At 35.7% G+C, this 11,265-nt stretch overlaps 1 non-coding gene across 1 annotated transcript; it reads right to left on the minus strand.

The window, feature by feature from the left end:
* Window positions 1–320: 320 nt before the first annotated feature.
* LOC126026373 (small nucleolar RNA SNORA51) lies at window positions 321–453 on the minus strand. The gene has a single exon (XR_007501663.1). It is a non-coding gene; the product is annotated as a small nucleolar RNA SNORA51 (small nucleolar RNA).
* Between the last annotated feature and the right edge of the window lie 10,812 nt (window positions 454–11,265).

The following is an 11,265-nucleotide window of genomic DNA, read 5'->3' on the forward strand; positions in this document are numbered from 1 at the left end:
GGTTTAAAAAATTAATTTTGTAACATATATAATATCCAAGATTATCTACAAATTCAATATATCTATTAAATTTTCAATAGCTTTTTTAAGAAATGTGAAAATAATTCCTAAAATTTATATGGAAACTCAAGGGACTACAAAGAGCCAAAGCAATTCTGAACAAAAAAGTAAAACTAATTTCAAAATATATTCTAAAGCTATCCTAATAAAAAAAAGAAATAATATTAATTTAGAGATATATACACCAATAAACAGAATAGAAGGTACAGAAATAAAAATATTCATGTATGGTCAAATGACACTTTTTTCTCTCTTTTTTTTTTTGTCCACCAATTTACAATACAAACCAGGCAAAGGGCCTGTGTTGAGGTGTACATGGGGTGAATTTACTGTACTGCCTCTTTCTATACAATCAGTGTAAAGAACACAGCCTGTGGTAAAAATTGGGAGGCCTTATTTTTTCTTTTCTTTTCTTTTTCTTTGATTTTTTAAATATATATATATATATATATATATATATATATATATATATATATATATAAAATTATTCACCAGTGCAGCATTCCCATGACCAATATCCCAAGTATCCTTCCTCCCCACCCCACACCGGCCTGTACTCCAGACAGGCTTTCTACTTCCCTCATTCAGCCACATTTTGTTATTATAGTCGTCAGTGTAATTATTTCTGTTACTGCACTAAACGATCCCTGTGGTGAGCTTCATGTCAGGAGCTGGACCCTCCAGCCCTCCTCTATGATCAAGTAGGTTTCATCCTAGAAATGCAAGCATGGTTTAACATTCATAAATCCATCAATATAATACACAATATAAACAAGAAGAAAAATAAAATCACATGATCATATCAACAGACACAGAGAAAGCATTCGATAAGATTCAACACCCATTCTTGATAAAAACTCTCAGCAAGATGGGAATGAAAGGAACCTTTCTCAATCTAGTCAAAGCCATTTATCACAAGCTAATGGCAAATATTATCCTCAGTGGAGAGAAACTGAAAGCTTTCCCTCTAAACTCTGGTACAAGACAAGGTTGCCCCTTTTCACCACTCCTATTTAACAGTACTGGAAGTACTTGCTATAGCGATTAGGCAAAAAAAAAATATATATATATATATATATATATATATATATATATATATATATATATATATATATATATATCAAGGGAATCCAGATAGGAAAGGAAGAAGTCAAGCTCTCACTGTTCACAGATGACATGATACTATACTTAGAAAAGCCTAAAGATTCTATCAAAAAAAAAACTTTTAGAAACAATAGATGCATATAGCATCGTAGCAGGCTATAAAATTAACACAGAGAAATCATGGCCTTTTTATACACCAATAATGATAGGGAAGAAATGGATATTAAGAAAACCCCATTCACATTAGTCTCACAAAACTCAAATACCTTGGAGTCTACTTGACTAAAGATATGAAGGACCTATACAAAGAAAACTATAAAACCCTGCTACAAGAAATAAGAGAAGACACACAGAAATGGATATCCATACCTTGATCATGGATTGGCAGGATTAATATCATTAAAATGACAATACTTCCCAAAGCTTTGTACAGATTTAATGCAATCCCTCTAAAGCAAGGGTCTCAAACTCAATTTACCTGGAGGCTGCAGGAAGCAAAGTTGGGGTGACACAGGGCCGCATAAGGGATTTCACCAAAAAAAAAAAAAAGTCCTCAAACGTCATTAACAATTGTAATTATTTCTTCTGAACATGAATAGAACATTGAGTGAAGATCATGAACAGTTCTTCTGAACATGGTATCTTTTGCTTATTTCTTGCTGCCAGAGACTTGACAGCGCTTCTTCTCACAAATCTGAACCACCTTTGGCTTTAGAGAAGAAGCAGTTGAGATCCTCAGTCACATGGCAAGCATTTACTGCAAAGGGCCTGCTGATAGATAATGTAGTGAAGAGCAATGGCCTTCTCTACACCCTCTTCTTCAAGTTTGTTTTGAACAAGTGCCACCAGTATATTTTTCCTCCTTGTCATCGATGGCGCTCCATCGATTATTATTCTAACAAACCTCTTCCATGGCAAACCTGCATTCTCAATGGCATCACACAGATGCCGAAATATCTCATTAGCAGTGGTCTGGCCATGCATTGGAATTATTGTGAGCAGCTCCTCTGTCAATTCAAAATTGCAATCAACACCACGGACATAAATTGTGAGCTGCGCAGTGTCTGTTTTATATGTGCCCTCATTAAGAGCAACTGAGTATGAATCAAAACATCTGGCTTTCTCACACAGTTGATGATAAATGTCACTTGACATGTCACAAATGCGCTCTGCCACAGTGTTGGCAGAAAGGCTGATTTTGCTAAATTGACCATTCTTTTCCGGGACAGATAATAGTTGCAGCCTGTAACATGCATTTTTTTTTAACAAACTCTCCTTCTGTGAATGGTTTCCCTGCCTTAGCAATCATCTCACTAACCATTTAACTAGCTTCGACTGATGCAACATTTTCTTTGGTTGCTTTCTTGAAGAAATCTTTGTTGCCTCATTAGACATGCTTTACGACTGGCAACCGCTTGGCTCTCTCATTTCCTTGATATTTTGCACATTCCTCAGCATGTTTAGTTGAATAATGGAGTTTCAAGTTGTATTCCTTGTGCACTGCAACTTTCTCTGAGCAAATAAGACAGGTGGGGATGCCCCTGTGCTCAACAAAGAAATACTGCGTCTCCTACTTTTCCTGAAATTGTCTGTACTCGTCATCAGTCTTTCTCTTCACTGCAGGCTTTGATGAAGTCATGAAGAAGGTATGACAAAATCTAGTTCTGTAATAAACTTCTCTCTCTTCTCTCCCTTAGGCCTCCGATAATGCAAGAAACAGCGGGCAGGAGCAGCGGAAATGACATCTGTGCTAGGCGCAAAGTATTTGCGATTATTCGCTTACCGAATATTCACAATAAAAAATCGCATTAGTAAGAAAAAAAATCGCAAAAAATTGCATTAAACATTTGCATATTCCGAACGGACTGCTCGGGGTATGCGAATGTTTAATGCGATTTTTTTCTTACTAATGCGATTTTTAATGCAATTATTCGGTAAGCGAATAATCTCGAATACTGCGATATTTGAAAGCCACGAGCCACAAAATGTTGTACAGAGGGCCGCAAATGGCCCACAGGCCGTGAGTTTGAGACCCCTGCTCTAAAGATACCCATGACATTTTTCAAAGAATAGATCAAACACTTCTGAAATTCATTTGGAACAACCATTAATAGCTAAAGCAATACTTGGGAAAAGGAATATGGGAGGTATTACCTACCCCAACTTTAAACTGTATTACAAGCAATAGTTATTAAAACAGTTATGGTATTGGAATAAAGACAGACATTCAGATCAGTGGAACAGGCTTGAGAACTCAGAGAATGTTCCCCAGATATACCGTCACCTAATTTTTGATAAAGGTGCAAGAAATCCTAAATGGAACAGGGAAGGCCTCTTCAATAAGTGGTGTTGGTACAACTAGCTAGCCACTTGTAAAAAAGTGAATTTAGACCTCCTGTTAACATCATGTACAAAGGTAAAATCCAAATGGATTAAAGACCTAGATATCAGACCTGAAACCATAAAGTATATAGAACAACATGTAGGTCAAACACTCCAAGACATTGAGACTAAAGATATCTTTAAAGAGGAAACAGTTCTCTCCAAACAAGTGAAAGCAGAAATAAATAAATGGGACTATATTAAGCTGAAAAACTTCTGCACCTCAAAGGAAATAGTGCCCAGAATACAAGAGCCACCCAATGAGTGGGAGAAATTATTCACCCAATACTCATCAGATAAGGGGTTAATATCCAAAATATACAAGGCACTGACAGAACTTTACAAGAAAAAAACATCTAACCCCATCAAAAAATGGATAGAAGAAATGAACAGACACTTTGACCAAAAAAAAAAAAAAAAAAAAAAACAACAAATAACTAAAAGGCACATGAAAAATGCTCCACATCACTAATCATCAGGGAGGAGATGCAAATCAAAACAACTACGAGGTACCATCTTATGCCACAGAGATTGGCACACATCAGAAAGAATGAGAACAAGCAGTGCTGGTGGGGATGTGGAGAGAAAAGAACTCTTATTCACTGCTGGTGGAATAGTAATCTGGTCCAATCTTTGTGGAAAGCGATGTGGAGATTTCTCCAAAGGCTGAAAGTTGAGCTCCCATATGATCCAGCTATACCACTTATAGGGATATATCCTAGGAACACAAAAATACAATACAAAAATCCCTTTCTCACACCTATATTCATTGCAGCATTATTTACAATAGCCAGACTCTGGAAACAGCCTAGATGCCCCTCAATAGATGAAAGTTTAAAGAAACTATGGTACATAAACACAATGGAATATTATGCAGCCATCAGAAGAGATGACGTCATGAAATTTTCCTATACATGGATGTATATGGAATCTATTATGCTGAGTGAAATATGTCAAAGGGAGAGAGATAAACATAGAATAGTCTCCCTCATCTATGGGTTTTGAGAAAAATGAAAAACATTTGTGTAATGATTCTCAGAGTCAAATGACCTTTGACACCATATTTACACAATAGGAAAAGGATAATATTTTTTATTACATAGAAAGAAGAAAACTAAATAAACGTTTATCTTCAAAAAGGAATGATGCTAGAATAATAAAATACCTTATAATCAAATAAATGTGAATTGATCTATAGACCTACATATATGATCTGAAATTATAAAAGTACTAAAAGAAATATCTTCATCAGATTGTAATGGATAAGTATATATTGGATATGACACAAACGCATAGCAAACAACTACAAAATTAGAAAAATGGGAATACATCAAACTTAAAAGGTGAAAATCAAAGAAAATAATCAATAGAAACAGCCAACAGAGTAAAAGAGCCTATGGAATGAAAGAAAATAATTTCACACCATAAAGCCATTAGGCCTATAGTATATTTAAAAAATTCCAACTTTTTAACAATAATAAAAATAAATTAGAAAATAAGCAAACGACTCAAATATTTATCAAAAAATATAAGCTGTAGAAGAGAAAAATATTCTCAATATCACTAATTATCAGAGAAATGCAAATCAAAACCATATGACTTGTCACCTTATATCCATCAGAATGACCGATATCATTTTAAAAAAAAAAGGAGGCCAGTGAGGAAGAAAAATAGAGGGAAAAGAGGGAGAGGATATGCAGGAAAAAAAGCAAGAGAGAGAACAGAACAAGTAATGGTGAATGTGTGAAAAGAAATAGAAACTCTATGTACTATAATAGATGTGCAACTTGATGCAAACTACTAAGAAAATAGTATGTAGAATTTGGGACTATTTAGCTTCTAAAATATTTAATAAAGTTACTATATGATACACTAACCATAACTTTTTGCTACATAGGTAAAGGAAATTTACAAACAGGATCTCAAAAAGGTCTTGCATACTTATGTTTGTTGCAGTATTAAACACAATAGTCAAGAAATGAGAACAATCTAAATGCCTATCAGGGAATGAATTAAGAAAATGTGAAGAGCACAGAAATTGTATAGTAAGGAGGATGCTTAGCTTGCATGGGCCAACACAGAATCTATCCCTGTACAGCTAGGAGTCATCCTTAAGTGCAGAATCAGGAGTAAGCACTAAGCACCATAGGAGGGAGAAAGAAAAGAAAGAAAAAGAAAGAAAGAAAGAAAGATAGAAAGAAAGAAAGAAAGAAAGAAAGAAAGGAAGGAAGGAAGGAAGGAAGGAAGGAAGGAAGGAAGGAAGGAAGGAAGGAAGGAAGGAAGGAAGGAAGGAAGGAAGGAAGGAAGGAAGGAAGGAAGGAAGGAAGGAAGGAAGGAAGGAAGGAAGGAAGGAAGGAAGGAAGAAAGAAAGAAAGAAAGAAAGAAAGAAAGAAAGAAAGAAAGAAAGAAAGAAAGAAAGAAAGAAAGAAAGAAAGAAAGAAAGAAAGAAAGAAAGAAAGAAAGAAAGAAGAAAGAAAGAAAGAAAGAAAGAAAGAAAGAAAGAAAGAAAGAAAGAAAGAAAGAAAGAAAGAAAGAAAGAAAGAAAGAAAGAAAGAAAGAAAGAAAGAAAGAAAGAAAGAAAGAAAGAAAGAAAGAAAGAAAGAAAGAAAGAAAGAAAGAAAGAAAGAAAGAAAGAAAGAAAGAAGAAGAAAGAAAGAAAGAAAGAAAGAAAGAAGAAAGAGAGAGAAAGAAAGAAAGAAAGAAAGAAGAAAGAAAGAAAGAAAGAAAGAAAGAAAGAAAGAAAGAAAGAAAGAAAGAAAGAAAGAAAGAAAGAAAGAAAGAAAGAAAGAAAGAAAGAAAGAAAGAAAGAAAGAAAGAAAGAAAGAAAGAAAGAAAGAGAGAGAGAAAAGAGAGAGAGAGGAAGGGAGGAAGGGAGGAAGGGAGGGATAAAAGATGAAAAAGTAATTCTGTTATATGAACTTCACCTCAATTAAGAATAAGTAAAAACAAAGAGTTCTTGGTTCTAGAATCTCCTATTCTATTGCTTTTATTAAATAAATCCCATCTATTCATTTTCATTCAAAAGTGTACAGGCACCACGTTTTTCCTACCTCATTCATATAAGAAGGTGACCTTCCCCCTTAAAGTTACTCTTTCTTTACTCTTTCCTAACTCTCCCTATTCTTTTAATTTTTAATTCTCTGATTCCCGCCCCCACCCTTTTTTACCTGCTTCTAGATGGCCCCACTGAAAATTCCAATAATCTTGTACTGATCCTTCTGATTGTCTTCTTCAGTTCTGTGCAACATTTTTCAAAAAAACATCATATTCACGTCATATTCCCATTTATCTCCCCAAGAACACCAGTGATCTATCTATTGAACACATAAGTCTTTATTGTAAATGGATCCTGATATTTTTGTCTATCTTGTGTTGAGATTTTGTCTATTTTTGAAAATAGTATAGGGTTCCCACAGACCGGTCTATGTCTCTTCCATTCTCTGTGATTTTAGCTACTCTTAGGTTCATGTCTATATGAAGATAAGGGGTCTTAGGCAACATTTCTACCTGGAGGACCCATGAGAACCTCTGATTCAGTGTGTCTGCAATATTTCATGTCAACTTACAATAGCCAAACCAAAAGCCTGTGTATCACCTGGAAATCTTTCAATGCCCTCACTTTACTGTCTCCTTTTAATGTGTTTTAGAAACTTCCTAACTCTGCTAGTTATATCTCTTTAAATAGTTCTCAAAATTGTAGATCGGATGACAAAACCTTGTTGTCATTTTCTGTTTAGATTTTTCCACTGGCTTACCATTGCACTTGGCATAAAATAAATTCCAAAAAACCACAAACCCTGCCTCCCTCTTCCTCCACTCTCATCCCCTAAGCTTGCACCCTCTGTTACTGAACCATGCGTAGTGTCTGCCCTTCAGTTCTTCCTCAAAAACAAACTAATACTTATTTGTATCTCCAGGCTGTGCCTCTTGAGGTTTCCTCTTCCTAGAAAGGTTTCCTGTCAGAGCTGGTTCTATTTTTGTATCCACTTCACAAGACAAAAGTGACTTCTAAGAGACCGTAAGCAACCCCACTACCCTCAATATTAATATACACCCTACAAGCATTCCTCTTATTTTCTTTTATTTTTTTCTTTAAATAATTTATTTAATCGCCATGATTACAAACATGATTGTAGTTGGGTTTCAATCATAAAAAGAAAACCTACCTTTACCAGTGCAACAATCCCACCACCAATGCCCCTCATCTTCCTCCTCCCCTACCCCCTGCCTGTATTCGAGACAGGCATTCTACTTCACTCATTTATTAACATTGTTATGATATTTGTTAGTGTAGTTATTTTTATAACTGCATTCACCACTCTTTGTGGTGAGCTTCATATCATGAGCCCGTCCTCCTGGTCCCCATCTCTGTTGTCTCTGAGCATTATTACAATAATATCTTTTCTTTTTTTCTTTATTTTTATAATTTTTATTGTGACCAATGTGAATTATAAGTATTTCACAGTTATACTTAAAGTACATAGTGACAGTGACTTTAAGGAACTGATGAGTATATGAATCACCCAAGTTTTCTGTTTCTTAACTAGATTTACTAGAGGAAGTAAATATCCTTTAGAAAATTCTGTATTTGTTTAACTTGTTATTGGACATATCTCTATCCAATTGAAATTTTATAAGATCTGGAATTTTGTTTGTATCTTGTGTAATCAACTCCAATTCTATCTCTGGCATGTCATGAATTCTTCCATTATCTTCTAGCTTGGTTATGAGGATGTCTTCACCTTCTTCATATCTGGTCTTAGAACTAAAACAAACAAAATATATATCCTTTCTCCATAGAGAAGGCTGTCTGAAAAAATACCATTTTCTTGGTGATTCTAGACATCTTATCTAGCAATTCTACTTCTGGATTACTATCCAAAGATGAGGAAAACATTGATTTTAAAAGATATGTACCCACCCTGTGTTGGTTGTAGTGTTAATTTGCAATCGATGAGAAATGAAAACAACTCAAGTTTCCAAGAACAAATGAGTGAATAAAATAGTTATGGTTTGGGGCCAGAGCGATAGCAAGGAGGGTAGGGTGTTTGCTTTGCATATGGCCAAACAGGGTAAACACAGCGTCCCTAGTGGTCCTCCAAGCCTATCAGAAGTGATTTCTGAGCACAGAGCCAGTAGTAACTCTTGAGCACCTCCAAGTGTGGCCAAGAATCAAAAAACAAACAAACAAACAAACAAACAAAAAAGAATTTATGATATATATTCACAATGAACTACTACTCAGCTAGATGAAATGATAAAATCTTGCCTTTTCAATAACATGGAAAAAGTGGAAGAGGCCATGCTAAGTGAAATAAGTAAGAAGTAATAAGACTAATTCTAAGTGACTTCATTTGTATGTGGGATATACAAGTAAAGGAACATACAAAGTCAAGTAAAAATAAAGACTTGGACTCTAAAAGTAGACCTGAGTTTATCAAAGCAGAGAGGTAGAGAATAATGAAGGGGGATGGCTCCAATATACTGAGATGAAGGGTATTGATACCTTGGTGATAGATGTGAAGTAGTCATTTGTTTTGAAAAGATGTGACATTGTACCTCTATAACATATAGATTTATAAATCAAAATTATCTCAATTAGAAATAAATTCTCTGGGGCCGGTGAGGTGGCGCTAGAGGTAAGGTGTCTGCCTTGTAAGCGCTAGCCAAGGAAGGACCACAGTTAATCCCCTGGTGTCCCATATGGTCCCCCCAAGCCAGGGGCAACTTCTGAGTGCTTAGCCAGGAGTAACGCCTGAGCATCCAATGGGTGTGGCCAAAAAACAAAAATAAATAAATAAATAAATAAATAAAATAAAAAGAAACAAATTTTCTGAAGCAATAGTAGAGGCAAGCAGACACTCCAGTGGTGAATTTGGTGTTAGAATATTATATGCATGAAACTGTAAGAAATATTTTGTAAAACATGATGCCTCAAATGCAAAATAAAAAAATTAAAGAACTAGAATATATGTCATCTCAGTGAACCAAAAGACTTAATTCTTAAACTTGACATACCTATAATGTATTTATATGTAGATAACTTTACTGATATATGACAGAGCATGAAGACCTTCTGTTAGAGATCCTACATAGTAGACCTATATAAAGAGCTATGAGGGATAGCTCCTTTATAAAAGAAAGAATTCATAGAAGAACTCATTCAGAGAAAACTGATATACAACATTAAGTGTAGTCATCAACATATTATATTATCTGAGACAATTCTGATTGGATCATGTGTCCTACTTTGTGATTTAGGATATTATAACCTGTAACTATAAACTTAACATGATAAATATTTACCAATAGTATTCTCTCGGAAGGATAAAATAAGCCATTTATCCTCTCAATGCATTCTGGTGTCCAGGGAAAAGTTCACAATCCATTATTAGTTTGTTCAATGTTGATGTAACAGAATTTTGCCAACCCAAGAAGACAGAGTATAGCATTCAGAAAGTAGATTGGGGCACTGGAAGGTGAGCAAAGGCACTAGAGAATAAGAATGAAGGGACCAGGGGCTGGAGAGATAGCATGGAGTTAAGGTGTTTGCCTTTCATGCAGGAGGTCATCAGTTCGAATCCCGGTGTCCCTTATGATCCCCCGTGCCTGCCAGGAGCAATTTCTGAGCCTGGAGCCAGGAATAACCCCTGAGCACTGCCGGGTGTGACCCAAAAACCACAAAAAAAAAAAAAAAAAGAATGAAGGGACCACAAAGTTAATGGCAAAAAATTAAGGAAGGGGAAGCATGGCTCTCAATAAAGAATTTTTATTATTTCCCTTGTAATACATCAGCTAAACTTTCTAAGAATTGCCTAGAAAACTTGTTTAAAAACATATATTCTTAGGAAGACCCAAGCAATAGTACAGTAGGTAGGGCACTTGCCTTGCATGCAGGCAACACAGGGTTTAATCCCTGGCACTGTACTTGATCCCCTGAGTTCCAAGAGTGATTCATGAACATGGAGCCAGAAGTAAGCCTAAAGCACTGCTAGGTGAGCTCAAGAAATCTACCTACCCCACTCCCTCCAATATATATGTTTGTCAGACCTGGAAAATTTGATTCAGACCAGTTGTGCTGGTTTCCTCAGGTCTTCCCAAGTAACTTAGATAATAATTTTCACCTGGGAACTGAGTATGTTGAAATAAGACCTTCTTAGTTTTATTCTACTGGCATTACTAAGATCTAAAATTGTTCAGCTTATGGCATACCCAGATCACCTTTGACCTCAGAGCCTAGGAAAAGAAAAGGACAGTGAAGAAAAGAAATCAAGGGAGGAAGGAAGAAGATGAGAAAGGGTAGTAATGGGGGATATTTTGGCTGTGGAAGAGTGGTATAGCTCTATGTGCAAAGCTCAGACTTAACACACTGAAAACATGATATCTAAGCTGAAACCACAGAACTTTAATTGATGTACGTGCCAAGGATGGCAGATGGGATTTGGGGAGGCTGGTTGGGGATGGGTGGATGGAATATGGAAGCATGAGTGATGGGAATTGACACTGGTGGTGAGATTGCTTTTTTTTTATTTTTTATAATTATCTTTATTTAAACACCATGATTACAAACATGATTATAGTTGTATGATTACAGTCATGTAAAGAACACCCCCCTTCACCAGTGCAACATTCCACCACCAATTTCCCAGATCTCCCTCCTCCCCACTCCCCCACACCTGTACTCGAGACAGGCTTTCTACTTCCCTCATTCATTCACAT

This window comes from Suncus etruscus, chromosome 13 (genome assembly GCF_024139225.1).
Source record: "Suncus etruscus isolate mSunEtr1 chromosome 13, mSunEtr1.pri.cur, whole genome shotgun sequence".
NCBI classification, from domain to species: Eukaryota; Metazoa; Chordata; class Mammalia; order Eulipotyphla; family Soricidae; genus Suncus; species Suncus etruscus.